We start from the raw sequence: 19239 nt of genomic DNA, 5'->3' as shown, positions 1-19239 counted from the left end.
ATGCAATCTAAAGTAACACTGAATACAAAACCATTTTCGCTACATTTTCTTTGTTATTTTTTTTCCTTTTAAAATTTTAGTTATAAAAACTCCCCTCTCTGCAGCTGAGACCTGAGCTTTATTAACTAGAGGTCTTGCAGCATTTCTTAGTGCTAGCAATTTTCAGTCACAAGGATAAGACTTTAAGAAAGCTCTAAAATGTAATATATTTCAATATATATTCACAGTCCTGAAATTACATTATTAATTTAATATTCTTAGTTTTGTGGCAATCTCAATGCTTTCACGGTACACATTCATCTCATGTCAGAGGAAACCAGATTACATAAATCAGCACTTGACTCATAAACACTGTATTTTCAGGTTTCCCTGCTGCCTTCAGACTGGAAAGGGAGTACAGTACTGCTGTCTTCCCCCTTGATCACAACGGGAATGAGCAAACAATTTTGCAATAAAAGGCTGATGCAATAGACAAATATCCCTTGGCAATTTAGTGAAGACATCTAAGCAGATTACTTTGTACAGTTTCAACTTAACAAGATTTCTTCACGATAGAGTGAAAAAACCTGAGAGGTGAGATCTGGATAAAGGAAAGATAGGAACATGTGAAAAAAAAACAGGGGACAAACTAAGCAACAAGAGTCAATCTGTTCTGAATCCCAAGCACCTGGTTTGAAGGTTGTCAAATGACCCTAGAATCATGCCAGCAGTGTAAGGTTCAATCTCACAACTGGATAAAGTATTAAGAACAAAAGCTTTAATTCTCAGTTAATGTTAGTCTGACTGACATATCGGCATTGTATTAATACATCAGTCTTCCACAGCCTGCATTTGTTTTTAAATTCTTTGAAAATAGTTTTCCTGTTCAAAATACTAACATCCTCTATGCCTTCCTTACTGAGCCTATTAATTTTCCAGATAAATCTGCTCTGGGCAAGAATTTCTGCTAGTTAGAGAATTGTCATCATATCGTGCTTTATAATGTTCAAATGCCCTTGTACTCTTGGAGATCTCCGTACACTTCTGCTCAGAGATGCAGACTGTTAAAGACTGTTAAAATTAGAAACATACAATTGTGCAGCTTAATATTAGAGCTATTAAAAGGTGTATCAACCCAAATCAAAATACAAATGTGTAGGACAAAAGCATCAAGGCTGGCTGCCAGTTCTAGCTATTTTTACCACTATTTAACTAACATGACTACTTCTCTCACTGTGTAACAACATCTTTTAAGTAGACACTTTTACACAAATGCCAGTTCACATCTGAGAGCAACTGTGCCAAATTTCCAGCAATCTTATGGACAATACTGTGTGAAGGAAACTACTGGTTACCTTCTGAAGCTCCTTCAAAAATCACAACAAATAATAATCGAGAAGGGGGCGTGGGGGGAAGAACAGGGACTAGAGAATAAACATGTAGAGTCAGTTCTTCCCTTCCCTACTGCCTTACATACTCCTACTCTCTCTTATATTCCACCTCCCTTCCTGAATGCTCCACTTATGACAAATAGAGAACAAGAGCATTCTTCTTGATGTAGGAGTATTGGGTAAATTCACTGATACAGATGCTAGTGTCATAATTTAATTAAATATTTGAAATTAGTTTTACAACCACCACACTGACAGAGTTGTGTTAAACCTGAACAATTGCAGACAGTTTTTACGCTGGGGAAAAATTACATCACACAGTTAATTACCTAATGAAAAAGTTTCATTTAAATACAGTGATACAACAGCTAATCACAAATGACAAAAGGCTCCAAATACTCATTATTTCTGTAGTTCAGCCAGCCCTTATCATTTTGTCAGTTTCATGCCACTGCTTCTATCCTGCTGCCCAGACCACCAAGTATTTTCCAAGAAGCTCATTCAAGCATCCAACCAAGCCAGCGCTTGATACTACACTAAAAAAAGCTGAACAAAAAACATGCATGAAGTGAAACTCAGTGACATTCCTGTTGGCAATTTTATCATAGACATGTGCTATACACAGCCACTTCAAATGCTGAAAAGCATGAGCCCTCTGTAGCATGAACTGCCTCTACAGATTAACACCACTGACACTACGATGTTTATTTATGGCCTACGTACCTCTGGGCAATGACAGATCGTTTCCAGATTTGTATAGAAGGCATGCTGTGGTGTCAAAACAAAAGCCATGCTTTCATTAAGACAAAAGCATCATGATTACTGGTACCACCACATCAATGACAGAGACTAATTTAAAGATGGTATTGATTAACAGCCCAAGCCCTTCTCACTTGGGCCGGTTCACCTACCACCTCTATACAGTCAGACTTGTAATACAGAACAATTTCCACCTTTAAATCAGGTTCTGGACTCCTCTCCAGCAGGCCTTTCCCAATGGAAAGCTTGGTAAGTTGGAAAGCTTGGTAGTTGGAAGACAGAAAATCAGATTTTCAAGTACTACATGTAATACAGTAACTGGACAGAATCACCATCCTAAGTCCTATCCTTCACACCAGTAAAGAAAAAAAATAGCAGTGATTTTGTAAAGACTAAGCCTTTTGATGATTAAATCATTCACAGAAGATTTGATTTGGATCTTGGACAAGCTCCACAAATCCTCTCCCTCTCCCCAGAGCCATTATATGGATGGCACAGCAGTCTCCAGTTCACTGGGGAGAACATTAGACCCACTCCAAGCTTCTCTGTGAAGCAAACTGTTTCTCATGCATAGCTTCTCTAGTTAATAGCTGTTCAGAGGCAAGAAATACACAACTGTCAGTACATAGGGTGTGTTCCATAAAGTTACATTTAGGTGCTGGGAGTTTGCCCAGTGCTCGACACAGTATTTGTCTGGCTGGCTACCTCAGAGCTTGCATTGTGCTACTGGTTTCCTGAGCCTCCCTATCTTGTGCATTGTTGCTGGATCACCAGAAAAATCTCTAACCACTTTTTTTGGATTGCAGAACCAAATCAAAGCCTTCCTTTGCATATCATGTACTAGGAAGGTATGTGTAGTAGTATCTACACTAACTACAAATTATTTTAGGCAAGAGATTCAATTTCTAAAAACAATTAAATTTCTTAAAAGCATTTAAAATAGACTAAACAAGTTTCTTGACAAGCACAAATAGAAACAACCTCACTTCTCTCCCCACACCGACAGTCACAATTGTCTTACCCCCAAGCACAGTCTTTTCACATTCATCATCCAAACTGTTAGCTTCTACAGGTCTTTCAAAACCCACGTGCGTCGGGTGTAAGCATTTTTCAAAGAAAAATTCTTGCTCAACATTTTCTGTCATGGGAAGATGCAGGCTGGTAAAAACTTTCTGCCTCTCCTCCATTTTCTGGAAAGCCTTGTCTACACATGTTAAATTGGTGCTCACTTCTTTGATCAGTAGCACCAGGTCAGCCTGAGTATTTAATCGAGCTTCCATTTCTTCTCTTACTCTCTGGATTTCCTCAAGGACAGTTCTTATATCCAAGTGACTGGACTTCATTTCTGCTTTGAGATCTTCTTTCACCTGTTGCTGGCTCCTCTGCAATGCTAACACCGTTCTGATTTCCTTCTGAGAGGTTTCCACATCATGCCTTAGTGCCTTCTGCCCAGCCTGCATTGCCTCCTGGCTAGCTTTCACTTCTGCCAACAGAGCAGCAATGCACTCCATCCCGATCCCACGGGAGTTTCAGGACCTCTTCCAGTGACACAGCTTCCACACGGTCAGGGACATCTGTGAGCCAGTATCAGATTTCCCCTGATGGCAAGCCAGCAAGCACACAGCCCTTGGGATGGTATCCTACCACAATTTACAGCACCCTGCAGTGAAGGCACTCGGTAAAAGTCTCGTACAAGGTGAGCCAAAGGCACTACGTGAAAGACTTCAGCAGGCAGGGCTGTAGTCAGAGCTCCTTCTCAGGACTCAGCCAGAGCACTAATCAGTTTAATTGGCAGATTATGCCACACCTGAATTTTTTAAAATCTTTTGCTGACATCACTGTATGTGGGACGTCACCTCAAAAGCCACTCCCAACAGTCACTAGATCTGTGCATCAATCAAAATATGCCTGGGCATCAGTAACCAGGTTTGTTGCAACGCAGCCAAACACTCTGCGAGAACACACTGGCCCCTTCCTGTATGACACAAAGGCTCAAAGGAAGCCTGAATTGCCTGCAGGAGCTGAAAGCCAAACAGTTCAACAGTGTGTAGTTATTTCAATTGTATATTCAACAAGGTGATTATGCACCTGTCCTGCTAATGTGAGGTTCAGGTGTACATCTGAATGTTTGATAATGCCCCACTCACACTGAGTGCTCTCCTTATTCACACAGCAAGCAACACCCTTCTGGCAATCTCTGGAAGAACACAGTTCCTGAGGAAACCCTCTAATCCACAAACAATAAAGGCTTATCGCAGCAATATGGGGAAAATTACTAATGAGATATTTTTGCCATGTTAAGGAGGCCAAGCCTTTTAGCTCCCATGTCTGAGTGTTAACTTTTCTCTGGTAAAGCTAAGGCTTCTTATTTCTAAGCACAAAACTCTTAAAAGGTCTAGGCTCCATGTGAAAACAGGTAGATTAATGGCACTGGGCTGTTGGCTGTTGTGTTATACAGCAGTTTAATTACACAGGCACCGCATTCAATTTGAAAAAAATTACCAACACCATGTAGATCTTCGTCTACAGAAGGTGTCAGTCTCTGCTTTCAAAGAGTTGAGCACATACTCAGCATGGCACCCAGCAGAACAAGGACTCAGACCACACAACCTGGAACTCAGGAGAACTTCTACACCACACCACACCTTTGGCCCTGTCATGACTCCAGGATGCTTTAAGAGGCAGTGATGATCCCAGAGCAAAAACCCATGCTATCCATCAATAACTGCAATAACTCTCCTCAGCATTGTTTTGGGCTGGGAAGCATCACTAGGAATGCCAATAGCCCATGCATGCAAGATTCAGGATTTCCAAATCACCACAGTGCTGCTGGCCAAAAGGCCAATCTGGGGACTCTTGCCTTCAGTGAAAGTTTACTGCTGGTTTGCCAGTGCTCCTCCTACACTAGTCCAGGCACACTAATGGGATGAGGAAGGTCCCATTAGTGTGATACAAGGAAGGTATCAGAGATGCGCCCTCCACATAGAGCACCTCATGGCTTGCAGGTATTCCCAATTCTTTTGCTATCACAGCCCCTGATAAACACAAAGTCAATGCTGGAGGTTTTTTCCAAGTCACTGCATCACCTGTCAGAAGGCCAGACATGGATTTTCTGATGGGATTTCCCAGCACAGGCCACAGACATATTTTCCTCCCATTTTGGCTCCTTGCACCATTCCTAGCTACCCCAAGAGCTCCTAAGCATTATTATTCACACTGTCACCACTAAAGACTAGCACATGGGTTGCAGAAACCCAAACTGAAGTCTGAATCTAGTTAACATGTTTGACAGAAGATTTAGGTAGGTGAAGAGAGCCAGGTAAGAGCAGTAGCAGTACTTCTGCGTCCCTTGACCATCAGCTGGAGTAATTCAGCTGAGCAGTGTAAGTTTTCATTCCACTTTTCACCATACCTTAGTGGTTACTAAAAATCTCACTTGGTGAACCATTTGTGAAGACCTTGTCAGAAGCAAAATCTATCTGAAATTATTTCCACTATTTCTGCTGTGATAAAGCTGGAAAACAGGTGAAAGGGAGGGTATTTCCAGACTCATGCATGTAACCTCCAAGATCCAAATCTTCCTAGAAACTTTAGGCAGCTAACATGAATCCTGTGTTTATAGTAAGATAAATAGCTTAAGTGCCATCCTGCATAATATCACTTTCTGATGATTTTAAAGGCATGGTTACACAAAGAGTGATTCCATGAAGCAGTGATTTCAGCTGAGTTAACAAAAAAAAAAAACAAAACCAAAAGACCAAAACCAAATCAAAATACCTGCACCATTAAAAATGTTTGGGGACAAAAAATGTCTCCAACTGAGACCCCTCTGTAGTGGAACAGATTCCTGCAGATACTTAGAGCAGAATCCTAACTACAACATCAATAAGTACTTGAAGGAAGCCTTTCTCTACATAAACTACATTGAAAACCTGCCTGACAAAGCTCAGGTGACTAAATTAGGTGCTGTAATTGTCCTTCCTGTCCAGCATCATCAAATCCAAAAGCTGCAGCCTCCTTTCTACAAGTGTGAGCACCCACCCTAATTGCCAAGTGTTCTCTGCTATAATGTAATACACTGAGAAAACCTGTCCTTGGAAGCTGGACTCTTGCTCTATATGAATACATTAATTCCATCCAGAATGCAGTCAATGTGTTTGGTACCTTCCTCACTGAAACGAAGATGGGCTGATTGATCATAAGGAATCTTGTCAATTTGTAAAGACCACCTTCTTGACATAGATTTCAGAAAGATTTCCTTTACTTTTCCCCACTCTGAAAGACACTCTTTAAAACCTTACCTAAAATTAAATTTATAGGTTAATATTACAAAGCAAATTTTAAGTCCACAGAAGCTGTTGCTACTCTGAATTTTACAACATGTCTCTCAATTGGAATACTTGATAGCCAACAACAGATGGAGAACATTCCATCAATGCACAAGTTTCAGAACCTAGAATTCATTGTCTCAGAATTATTCATTTCACCTGCTGCACATCAGCTTCTGCTCCAGCTGAGATGTCTCTATCCTTGATGCATCTCAAGTGTGTTAACAGATTTTCCTGTTTAGCAAAAAAACTCCTAATTTCATAGAGTAACATGGATCAACCACTGTTGAGGATTTCCTCTCAATTGTACATTAAGAATTAGGGCAAAACAAAAAAGGACTTATTTTACTTAAATAAAATCTGGTCTATTTTGTGTGAGATATGTTTGAGGGTTTTTTTGTGGGTGTCTTTTGTTTTGTTTTTAAGGTATTTCTTTCGCATTACAGAGATACAAAAATCTTCTACACAATTGCCAACCAGCAAACACAAAGCACCCCTATTTCTACAGCTCTAATTATGCTTTTCCCCCAGTACAATGTGTAGAAGTTATTTGAGCAATGCAACAGGAAGACTGATTTGCCATTTAATCTCATGGCTGTAATTTTAAAGCTTGCCTTGTGACCAGCTATGCCCATTAGGAGAGGACAACTTAAGAACACCCATGCAAATAAGGAAGCTGCTGGGTTTAGTCTGCAGCAGTACATACACTACGTTTGAGAGGACCTGGAAATTCAGCTAGCTGTAAATTACCACCTTAAATTCTTCCAAAACTCCTGCTCTGGGCTATAATATAAGCCAGGTCGGAGAAATACACAGGGATAGCAGTCACAAAACTAAATTAATGGTGTCTGCAGACAGCCTGGCAAGGCTGGACTTGGATGGAAGTCTTCAAACCCCCCCAGGCCCTCCACAGCTTCGTCAACTGTAATTTTTGCCCGCATCCATCTTGGCAAGTGGTGAATACACCTTCCTCCTGTGCCTCTCACAGTCCTGGCTGGTGATTGTACAAACACAGACTCCTGAAGAAGTGATGTTTTGTTTCTAAGCTCTGCCTCAGGCCTGTCTGTATAAGCTGGTGCAGACAGTCCCAACTTGCTCTGTTCACACTTCAAGCATGCCAGTCAGGAGCCAGCTCTAGTTTGCAGCAAGAGATTTCATTCTTCAGAGTTGTACCTGGATTATCTGCTCAACTGAAATGCTTAAGATGCTGTACCTCAGAAGCTTCTTTATCTGTGGTCTTAGCTCAAAGCAAATGGGTGACGAGAAACAGCACTTCTCATCTTGCATCTCCCCTGCATCAACATGGTGTGAAGCCCAAGAAGACAACTAAATGCTTCCTAAAGCAGTATAGCAGCTCTCCCTTTCCTCTACTCTTACTGTAACCTCTTGAGTTTCCCTTCTTTAATGTCTAGTACTAGCCCATGTCCAGGAACACCAGCTTATTTCAGCTGTCATCAAATCTGTTTCAAGCTGTTCTGAAGAAACCTATCAAACACCACAGAGGCTTTTAAGAAAGATGCAAGAACTGAACAAAATTTAACTGCAGGTAGGGGAACTTGACCTAGATGCTTCAACTGACTCAGCAGGACTAATAGACACAGCAGAAATCTCTCAGCATTGTTTTTTTTTCAGGGGTACAAAGGTTCTTCAGCATGTATTTTTTAAATGTTGTACAGCCTGGAGGGGGAGTGCAGAGTCATCACATATTATTCCAGGCATTCAGTTTGAAGTACTGTTCATGAAGTCTCTGTCTATCCTCACCCACTGACTTTATTACAGCACTGACTTGTAGCCTCAGTGCAACATTTTAAATCCATCCCTTTTCATTCCTCTTTTCCAGCCAGAACTCGATATTATCTTTATACACACAATAATAAAAAGGAAAGGGAAATCTCAGAAGTATTTATGTTCTTCTAAAATCTCACTATAGTTCCCATCACATCTTTTATTTTATGTACCACAGGTGTGTTTTACAGAAACACTAGTTGGGCTTTGAACACCTACTATACAAAGTGATTTTGCCTTTGCATTCACAGTGTATATTTTGTCAAGTTAACAGGAACTGTAATATGTAGAACTGAATTAAGTCTTCATAGCTCAGTTGGTTAGAGCATGATAGGGTTGTGGGTTCAATCCCTCTAAGGCCATTCACTTGGGAGCTGCACTCACTGACCCTTGTGGGTCCTTTCCACCTCAGAATATTCTGCATGATTGTGTGTGATCTAGCTAGTAAACAGCAAGCATGAATATGAGACACATGTCTACTACAAAAATAAAAATATTAATAAGCTCACCATACATTCAGAGATGACCACAAACAAAACAAACAAATTTGGAATGCAATGCAATTCATAGAAAACAACTCTAACATTCACCAGTTAGGCTACCAGTGCATCAGGGCTGTCCTGGTTATTTTCCAAACAACCAAGGGTGATATTGATGCTTGATTTTTTTTTAATATTTTTTAGCTTGTTCTGAACTAGGACAAAGCCTAACACATGTTAGTTACCCATACAGTGCTACATACCACTGTCTGAGGGGAAAAAAAAGGAAGATGGCAGAATTAGTTTATTGTACTAGAAAGCCTAGAGCATGGGTATTTTGATATGAGAGGGATTGACCATATCTACATTAATAAAACTACTTCATCCACCTTAAAAAACCCACTGTCATCCATTTTTAATGAAAAAGATGACAACAAGATGGAAAATAATTGCATGAGGATATTACAGTGCACTGATGCTTTGGCCAGTGAGGACTGAATGAAAGACTAAACTACATCTCAATGTATTATCCTCAGTTTAGTTATCTGAACTCTGCTACATCAGTTCATCATATACATTACAGGCAACCTTAAATCTTTGAATTTCCTAACTTTAAAATATACAATATAGTGGAAGCTATACTTATTTTACATAAGGGGTTTGTGTTTCATTAAGTTTCTAGTTCAGGTATTTCTCTGATTAGGCAAAGAAATATGCGAACCAGTTCTCCTTTTTCTTATAGTTGCAGCTCTGCCATGTCATCCATGAAGTACACAACTTCCCAAAAAACCAAGCCCAAGCATGGAGTGATGTTGAAGACTGGTGTCTCTCCCTCCTGCTCCTATTTCCTCAGTCTGTTCTTTCCCTAACTCCTGTATAAAAAGTTGCTCCTTACTGTCTGGTGCCCTCTACTGCTTCATTGCAAGTACAGGATATGGCACATTTTTGCCCTTCATTCTGCAGCCTCTATCCACAAAACTAGAACTCAGAGTCACTGGGGACAGGGGTCTCACCATGATTAGTTCATACTGCTGGCAAACCTTCCCAGATCCAATGAACTGTCCCCCCAATACAAATCCTGATCCCTTTGGTTCTCCACATCCTCCTTGGATACACTCAGAAAGTATGTGTGTTACAGACATGTGTAGAAAACCCTCACACAAGACCTGAGAGCAGAACGATGCCAATACAGGCCTCTTCCTGTTTGAGCCTTTGTGAAATCCCAGCCCTCACATGTTACCATGGGTGAAATGGCTGAAACACAGCCAGAAAGGAGGAAGCCATTTAAGCTGCAACACTTGAATGTATTCCTTCTTTAATACTACAGTCCGCACCACCTTGCTCAACATCAAGAATACAGGGCTGGAAAAAGCCTCCTGAAACCATTTACATCACTCCTTGCTGAAGCAAGGTAAACACTACCTAGACACAAAGGGCATTTCACCAGACTGCTCAATTGTTTTACCTCAAAAAGTTTTTTCTGCTCAAAAGTTTTACCTCAAGTGTTATCACAAAGAAGGTAAGACTTGCTGCATTTTTTCATTGTATATTTTCTTCCATATGAAACCCAACCTGATTTCACATAGATGAAATCACTGACATGAGTTTTTTCTTCATGCCACGTTTCACACAGATACTAAAAAACTATCTGAGTTTTCTCTTCTGCTCTCACGCACGCAGAGCAGTCTCCTATGTTCTGAAAAGTCAGATGTGAGAACAGCTTAATTGTTTTTCAACTATTTAACACGCTTCCTTCTGAAAGAGCTGGCAAGCATTATAAGTTATGCTAGGGATAAACATAAAGTGACTGGGAGAGGCACTGTTACTTACAAATCCAAGTAAGAGAAGAAAACAGACTTAATTTTTTGCATCATAAATTAAATCTATATCTACATAAAAAAACTTGGCTTCAACAACCCAAGAAAGGACTAGGAGGAACTCCAAACAGGACTCTGATAGCATATACAACTAATATTTTAAATTTGCAAACTGCTTTCTGCTGATGTACTATAGAGGTCTACTTTGTTGCAGTAAAGGCAAAGAAAACAAACAAACCAATCAAACTGGAATGAATTTGGAATTTTGACTGAATCACTAAACTTCATTTTGTCAATTGTGCCTGCTTCTAATTCAATATGGCAATTCTTTCTTCACAACTAACACATTAGCTAACAGTCAGAACATATATTAGCTCAGACTAATGTTAGATTCAAGAACTTGATTTTTTTTTCCTCAGCAATTTGAAGTCCTTCAGAGAAGAGCCTATGTAAGGCTTAGAAATTTGCAAAGAATCATAATCTTCCCTTGAAAACAACTGTACAAAGAAGAGACTTGAAAAATACATTTTTGACCACGAGACTAGTACATTAATATGCAGCATTTTTCCTTGTGCAGTATCTGCAGCTATCTTGGATAGAGAGGACAGAATGGCTTTTAGTTTGAACTCAGAAGCTATTTATCTAATCATACTAGTGTGAGCTGATGTTATATGACTCTAACAAATGTCACTGATTTAACTATGGCACTAAAATCCTGCCTAAAGGATATACTGGAAGAAAAAGTAGGGCAGACATTGGGAATTTAGAGAGCCTCCAAAGCCTTGCCTGCATTATTGTCTTTGTACCAAAAGTGTTTCTGAAGCTGAAACACATCTTCTTGTGTTCATGAAACTCTATAACCATTTAAAAGCAAATTCAGATTAAAAATCAAATCTGCTGATAATGCAGATTTGACTTTTAATCTGAATTTTCTTTTAAAAAAATGTTCTTTAAAAAGGAAGGTGACAGCATTTCTAAGCATGTAGGAAGCAGTATAATCAGGGCTAAGTTATCCAATATAATCATAATTTATCTACCAAAAGATCATTAAGAAGTTAACTTCTAACATCTTCCTCAAAAAATTGATGGCCACAGATTGCAATATCAAGTTACAAAACTAACAGTTAGCATCCAAATTCTCTTTTTTGGTACATAAAGATTCACTTTGTAAGAGAAGTCAAAAATTTCTGAGTATAAAATAGAGTATAACCCAATGCAGAGACAAAGCTAGTACGTGAATTTTTACCAAGGATTAAAAAAAAAATAATTCAGTGATGATATAGGCATGATTAAACTTATAGGCTGGAAATGAACTAAGAAAGGTAGCTGACAATAACTGATCAAATTCCCAAATCCCTTCAAGAATCAGTCCTAGCACTCTTAGGGGCTATGCATAAAACACTGATGCAGTGGTTTCAACATTGTTGACTATGGCATCAGTGACTTTGCTCCAATCATTATCTTGATTGGTTTTAATCACAGCCCAAAATAGTAACCTAGCAGGCTGCTCTTCCCCAGCTGCACTGACTTCATTTGACAAGTTCAGGATCAGTCCCAGATTTAGTGTTTTCCCATGACCAAAAAATAACCAAGCAATTACTTTAAAGAAGTGTTAATTTGTACTGTCATTTCCACACAACAGGGCAGAGACATACCATTACCCTCTTGGCAGATGACTACCTTGGCGTGACAAGAGCACATAAGGGAAGTTGCAATAAACTTTTCTGTGTCTAAGTAAAGGATTATCTATTTCTACCTTGTTTTACAGCTCAGTTAAGACTGAGTTACTATAGATCAGTACTGATTTTCTAAAGCACTAAAAATATTTCTTGCACACGATCACTTCCACTGGGCTGGTTCACACAAGTGAAAGTTGTTTTTCTAAGGTGAAATTTAAGCACTTGTGCTTTTCATCCTTTTGATTACATATATCAGAACAATTAACATTAAGGCCCTGAAGAATAAAAGAAAATTTAAACTATCAAAATTAAACTCACAACTTTAGGAAAATGTATTTAAGGAGACAGCAGCATAGCATGTTTTAAGGAATACCAAGGTAGATGAACATGTGTATAAAACTAAACTTGAAATGGTACTTTAAAGCTACCCTAGCACTGAAAAACCATTTGCTGGTCAACAGAATAGCACAGCATCTTAACAGAAGCACTTCAGTTGCTGCTGGTTAAAATCATTCATGTGAACTCAATCTTCCATGCTTCACTGCAAGTTCAAGACAGAAAATATCACATCCCAAGTGCCTCATACCAGCTCTAAGTGCTGCTGGAAATCCACATTTTCAAAAGACACACAAAATGTGCTTATATAGATCTTGGCAGTCACACATCAAGGACCTATTTATGTCTCTCCTGTCATGTTAAGCAGTTTTCTTGCTATTAAACAGCAAAGGTATCTCCCCAGGGATGTGCCTGGGACATTGCACATCATTGTTTCAGGAACACCCTTAGTGCAACATTTCGGAGCCTATTTGAAAACATCTTGCCAAGCTGAAAACAAAACAGAGAACAGGGCAGCATCCACCACTTTCATCAGCTAACAATATGTCTCCACCCTTTGAGAGGCACAAAGTCCTTCTGCTGCTTGCTGAGCAGTTAAGGGACTTATCTTTCCAGCTGCTTCTAACCAAGCTGCACAACTGAAGACCATTTTGGCAAACGTTGCCTGACTGCTACCAGTGCTTCCATCAAGGAGGGGCTGCTTGTCATGCTTACTGTGGAGACCAAACAGTTCCTGTGGAGAAGGTTTAAAACATTCAACATATCATTCCTTGCACTTTATGTGCCCCTGAGTCTCTTCTGTTCAAGCTAACAAACTACAAAGATGGCAGACAGATTTTGGCTTAACTGGGTGGTGGGCTGGGAGGGAGGAAGAGAAAGAAGACATCAGAAATCTTCTTGAGGAGCTGACACTTGAGGTAAGTGTGGTGTTCATTGGGGCATACCCACAACATATCACAAGGACCAAAATCCATATGTGAGGTCAATCCTCAAGAAAAATCTCCAAATATGAGCACCTTTAATTGCCACTAACAAAGGCAGCAAGATAAATATTCACTGCACATTACACACACATCTTGCTTTCCTTTACATTAAATCCTAATTGAGGTCCCTGGTGAAATACAGGTTTAATAGGGTTATGCTACTCATTTCATATCAGGACCTTTAATCTTTTTAACTGGCAAAATGTCTTAACTTGATAAGTGAGTTAAGCAGGTGGCAGATTGTACAGTAATATTTGTGGAAATAAGGAAGCCTTATTATATCTGTTACACAACATAGCCATGTTTAAGGCTAAGAAAAGCAAATTTTTTTCTAGTCTTCTGTTTTATTTGGAGTAGAATAATTGCAACTGGCTTTCTAAGAAAGTTCACTTATTCTTTTGCAGAAAACATTTCCAATAATCCTGTCTTATGACTTAAAATAGCTGACAAGGCTTAGCACAAAGTCTATTCATGTAATAAATACAAACAATACATTTTTAATAACTTAGATGCTTCTGATATAAGCAATATCTGAAGGTGTAAAATTATTCTTACAGAAGTTAAGCAATAAATGAGTATAATTTGTAATACTGTGAATTTTCTACTGAAAGACTGCTATTCTTTGAGAAAAGGATGAGCTTTCATAAAAAGAATTTCACCACAGATGTTCCCAGCCGTTCTATTTCCTGCCTAACTAGAAGTATTTCCATAACATCACATACAAACTGTTTACACAAGGATCCTGAGGATGATCTTTTACTTGCTATAAGTGTACAAGCAGCACACTATCATGACAAGAAGTAGCAAATATAAATTTAACCAGGAGTTGAACACAGGACCCCAGATTATTTAATGCCCTAGCTACAATTACTACACATCAGTAAAGAAGATACCAATGAAAGGTTTGTAAATAGCAACTGTAAAGCAATATCATGTGCAGATACAACTCAGGTTATTTAAGGTGAATTATTTTCACATTTGAGTATCTGGACAGATAAATTAAATGGGATGTTGTTTTTGGGGGGCCTTTTTACGCTATTTTAAGACATAAGTAACACTGCCAATACATTCATTTTTCACCAGATCAAATGCTATTTTGTTGTCCCTGTAGGAGAAAGAACAGAAACAATACTCCATGACCTGTTGGTGTACATGGTCAGAAAGGTGCTGGTGATAGTGCTAACGTTTTTAGTTGTTACAGCAACAACTTTTAACTTGTTACTGTTTAACTGTAACAACACTATTCCAGCTAGACTGCTTGACCAGTGCAGCCTTCACAGATTCTTTTTCTAAAAGACAAGCCAGGAGAGATAGGGTCTGCTTGCAAATAATTTATGTTTTGGCATGATATTGGGCAAAACAGTCAAGAGCTGTTTGGAACAACACAACTTCCCTAAAGACATCAAATCCAACACCTTTGGATCCAGGTTATTTCTATGCAAAATCCATCACCTTTGGATCCAGGTTATTTCTATGCATTGCAGTACTGAGAGATTACAATTTTTTTTAAAATAAGGAAAACACTAGCAATACTGCTTCACTACATGATACTAAATTAATAGCAAATATCTATAAACAGAAATCATAATTTCTTGCCATTCGTGGCAGTAAGAGTGGCAACTGTGGTCCCAATCTACACATTGCTTAACATAAAATGAAATTAACTAGAAATGGAAGAAACTCTATTCTCATTCACACATCAGTTTTCAGTGCCAGCAAAGAAAGAAGGGTAACACAAGACAGTGAGACAGTTGGCTAACACTCAAAACATTGCATTCTCCCACTGAAATGTCATGGTATGTTCCACAAAAGAAAGCTATTGCTGTATGTTTCAGGAAGTTCAGATTAGAAGGGATGAATAAGTAGTAATACTTCATTTGTCTGAATGCTGCAAGCCATTTCTACTATGGTAACAGATTCATCTGCACAAACTGCAAAACTGGGAGAGGCAGATTTAGAAGTATAAGCCTCGTTTTACCACACTGGGAATACCCTGAAGTAATTTAAAAGCTATTCAAGTTTTTAAGTGTAAGTGTAGCTGCCTGTCATTTTCAAACCCTAACCTACTTCACAGCAACAGAACTTGCAGCCAGACGCTTTTCACCTATTAGATCTGTCAAGTGGGAAAAATGCACACTTAGAATATGCAGTGGTACTAGTAGAGATTATTTGTTGTGTCTTTTATATTTACTCTCCAACTTACTCCAACAATTTACTCTCCGATTTTCTTTTATGAGGTTGAGCTTGAAGCAACAATTCTATTTACTTCCTACTGGCAAATACTTGGGGCATCCTTCACATATAATTATCTATTTAAGTGAAGGAAGAAAAAAATCCAGCATCACTTGCTACAGTGGAGTAGAATGCAAGTTGCTATGCATCTGTTTTTCAGTAGCACACCAGTTATTCTTTTTCCGATTTTTTGGGGCAAAGCTCCCCATTTCAATTCTTTTTCATACTTTATTAAATATATGCACAGGTTAAATGTTAACATCACATATAAGTTACCCTGTTTTGACTCTGGCATGTTTTTTGTTGGGCTGGGAGTTTCTTTTGTTGTTTAGGGGGCAGGGTTTTGGACGAGCTTGGAAGATCCTTTCTGCTGCTGAGACTACCTTTGAAATTCCTAGTGCTATCTTTATTTTATAGCTATTGTAAACACATCCATTGAATTAGACTTGCACAGAGTAAAAATTGTACTTACAAACCCAGAAACACCTGAAAATAAGAATCTCCATTCAGTTTTCATGTACATGCCTACTGAAGCTATGACCTAGGCACATCAGGCAGGTCATTTAGTATCCAGTCTTGAATAGATTAAGTCAGGAGCAGAATGTCATTGACTTAAACAGGAACATGATTAAATTCAAAATCCCCCATGACGACTGGTTTCCAGCTATTCAACTTCTCTTGCTCAGAACAGATAAGCTGGCTTTACTTCTGAACTATTTTTTTCCTTGGAGGGTGACACAAATATTTAGCATACTTGTCCTGTATAAAATTTCTTCAGCAGACTTCTGGATTTAGAATACTTAGTAGGATTCAGTGTGTTGGGTATCTTTCAGTGGTGCTGTATTAAACTGCAATGTCAGACATTTAATCAGTATTTCACTTATTCTTCAGGGGGATGGGAAAAAAGTGATATGAACAGTTAAGCAACCCATAACATCTCAGGCTTTTAGAATCCTTTTTTAAGAGCCCTGCTTTGCAACACACAGAAGTCATTTTATAGTTCCCGATGTGATCAAAGAACAACTTTGGGAAGAAGTCATTGAAAAAGGATGTCAGCTGCCCAAGTAAACCAACATTTATGATGTTTGCTTGTTATTAGCCAGGGAGCTTCTAAAACTGGTATTGCTGAAAAGACATGTTTAATAAGCAATGGAAATCACCAGCAAGACAAGAGCACCAAGTGCAGTTTGCTTAAGGGAAGGAAAGAAAGAGGAAAAGCAGCAAGAGGGGCTGGATGAAAACATTTTGAGACAAAACAATATAGAAACATTGACAAATTCTCAACAAAAATCACAAGAGCTTTGACCTCCATTTGCAAAGCTAGTTTCTTGTCTGGACTTTTATCCTTATACAAGAGAAAGCATAAGCAATTCAAAACTAGTATTCTGAATCATTCATTAGAGAATGTCTTTCTCTCACAGTTTACACAGAACTGATGATCTACACAGAGATGATGATTTACTCTGTCACACCACTGAAGCATGAAGAACATAAGAGCACTTTAGTCACTCTGGTAAAAATCCTAAATGGCTCAATAAAGGAAGCAAATATAATATTTCATCACTGAAAGACAGTGGTTCCCACTCTCCTCTGCCATGTTTATGCAGTTCTGAGGTGTTTAGATTTTTGCAGTTACTTGCTACAATTATGTTTTATAAGTCACAGGATGGGAAAATAAATTATTTCCTTAAGGTATCAGGATTCTATTTTGCTGAAGAGGGCACTCATTATATACAGCTAACAATGCAGGTGTAGTATACTTCCAGTTGCTGAGAAAAATGATACTTTGATGTCTGCCTGCATTTAAGGAGAGAGAAGAAACTTCTGGATATCTTGACCTTGAAGCAGTGCAAAGCACAGTCATGGAAGTTAGACACAAGGCAACAAGCTGCAACACCTTAAAAACATGTTCAATATTACATTCAATTTCATCTGGATTTATTCCCTTCCTATGGGAAAAACATCTGATTTTATTTGGCTTCCCCTGAACAGACTGCATGGTTATGCTGCAACATATCTGAATTACTCTAGGTACTTGGACACCTCCACATGAATGACAATACAAGTAGTGCAAAGATATCCAGCCCAAGGATCCATTCAATGCTAAAGTGCAATGACTAATGTAGAATAACTTAACACCTGTGTAAACAACTCTCTGTCCCCCCATGCTCCATGTGAAGAAACTTCATCAGGCTGCTGCAAACTACCCTCAGGTCATACTGAAAACCCAAGAACAAGTTCCATCCTCTTCCTCCCAAAAGTGCTTACATCCTAACCTCACCAACTCACTGCACTGCAATTGTCAAGCACAATATGACAACAGAAGAATCCAACCTGACCTGTGCTCTAGATTACTTCAAAATTCTACACTTCAACAACTGCTGTATCTCAAGGGTGGTCTATAGTAATAAAGGCAGTCGAGATCTATGCTATGAACAAAGAGAGCAAAGAATGAAATTCATGATAAAGCTTCTTAGAAGTGCAATCTACATGAAAACTGGAACTCAGGGTTGTTTACATAACACTCATACATATTCATGTTCCTAGATGGACCCTGAAATTCCATCTGGCAGTTACCCCTTCCCTTATTTATTGACACACTCTCAACTGCTTATTGTGCCTACTGCTCATGTGACCTTGGAAAGAAGCCACACGTCATTTTAATCAAATTAAACCACTACAAGAAAAGACAGTCATATTGGTGCTGCAAAACTAAATATGGCTCCTCCTGGCATTTAACAACAACAGAAAATAACCTTTTAGGCTTGTGATATACACAGTCATTGCCCCATGTACTGTTGCTGAGTTTTATGAACCTGAAATAATCACTAACAAGCTTCAATGCATTCTGCTGTTTCAAAACCCGCAGTATTATCTATACATACTTGCATTCTCCACTACAGACTATGACCTGGTTTTCACATGCCCTACTTTTTTGGTATACTCAGCTCTAGCTAACCACTGGTCATCTTTCTGCTAACATACTAACTTCCTACAAGACACAAGAACAGCAAAGCAGAAGGAGAAAAGCAGGCAAAAACCTCTGAGTCTTCAGTGCTGTGCTATTAGTCTGTACAAACTGTACATAGAGAAAACACACAAAAGGTCTATTCAGCACTTCTTATTTAATGTAGTGCTGCTCAACTAGAACACAGGGCTTGAAATCTATTTTTCATGTTGTATTTCACAGACACTTTCAGGCAGGTTTTGCTTTCACATCCACTCAAAATAAATGAAACCAAAAGCTGATTCTTGTAATTGCAAAATTCTCTTAATACATGCACTGACATTTATTTTTCCAAAATTACACAAATTTCAGTAGCATTTAATGAACATTTGGAAGACTGAGCATTATCTCCCCTTATCTTCTTCTATAGGATTTTTGATCCTGGAGTATGTGTTATGTAGAAATTTCACATTATTTATATAATTATATGCACAAAGGCACCCTTTACATAAGAGTTTTTGGCA

At 38.8% G+C, this 19239-nt stretch overlaps 1 protein-coding gene across 4 annotated transcripts in view; it reads right to left on the bottom strand.

Moving 5' to 3' along the window:
* MTUS1 (microtubule associated scaffold protein 1) overlaps positions 1–19239 on the bottom strand; it is a 121887-nt gene that overhangs the window by 32966 nt on the left and 69682 nt on the right. The window lies entirely within an intron of this gene.

Source organism: Agelaius tricolor, unplaced genomic scaffold, assembly GCF_023055355.1.
Source record: "Agelaius tricolor isolate 1412-34295 unplaced genomic scaffold, bAgeTri1.0.p SCAF_8, whole genome shotgun sequence".
Lineage (NCBI taxonomy): Eukaryota > Metazoa > Chordata > Aves > Passeriformes > Icteridae > Agelaius > Agelaius tricolor.
Note: the sequence above shows the minus strand (reverse complement) of the source record. Positions and strands in the feature narration are given on the sequence as shown.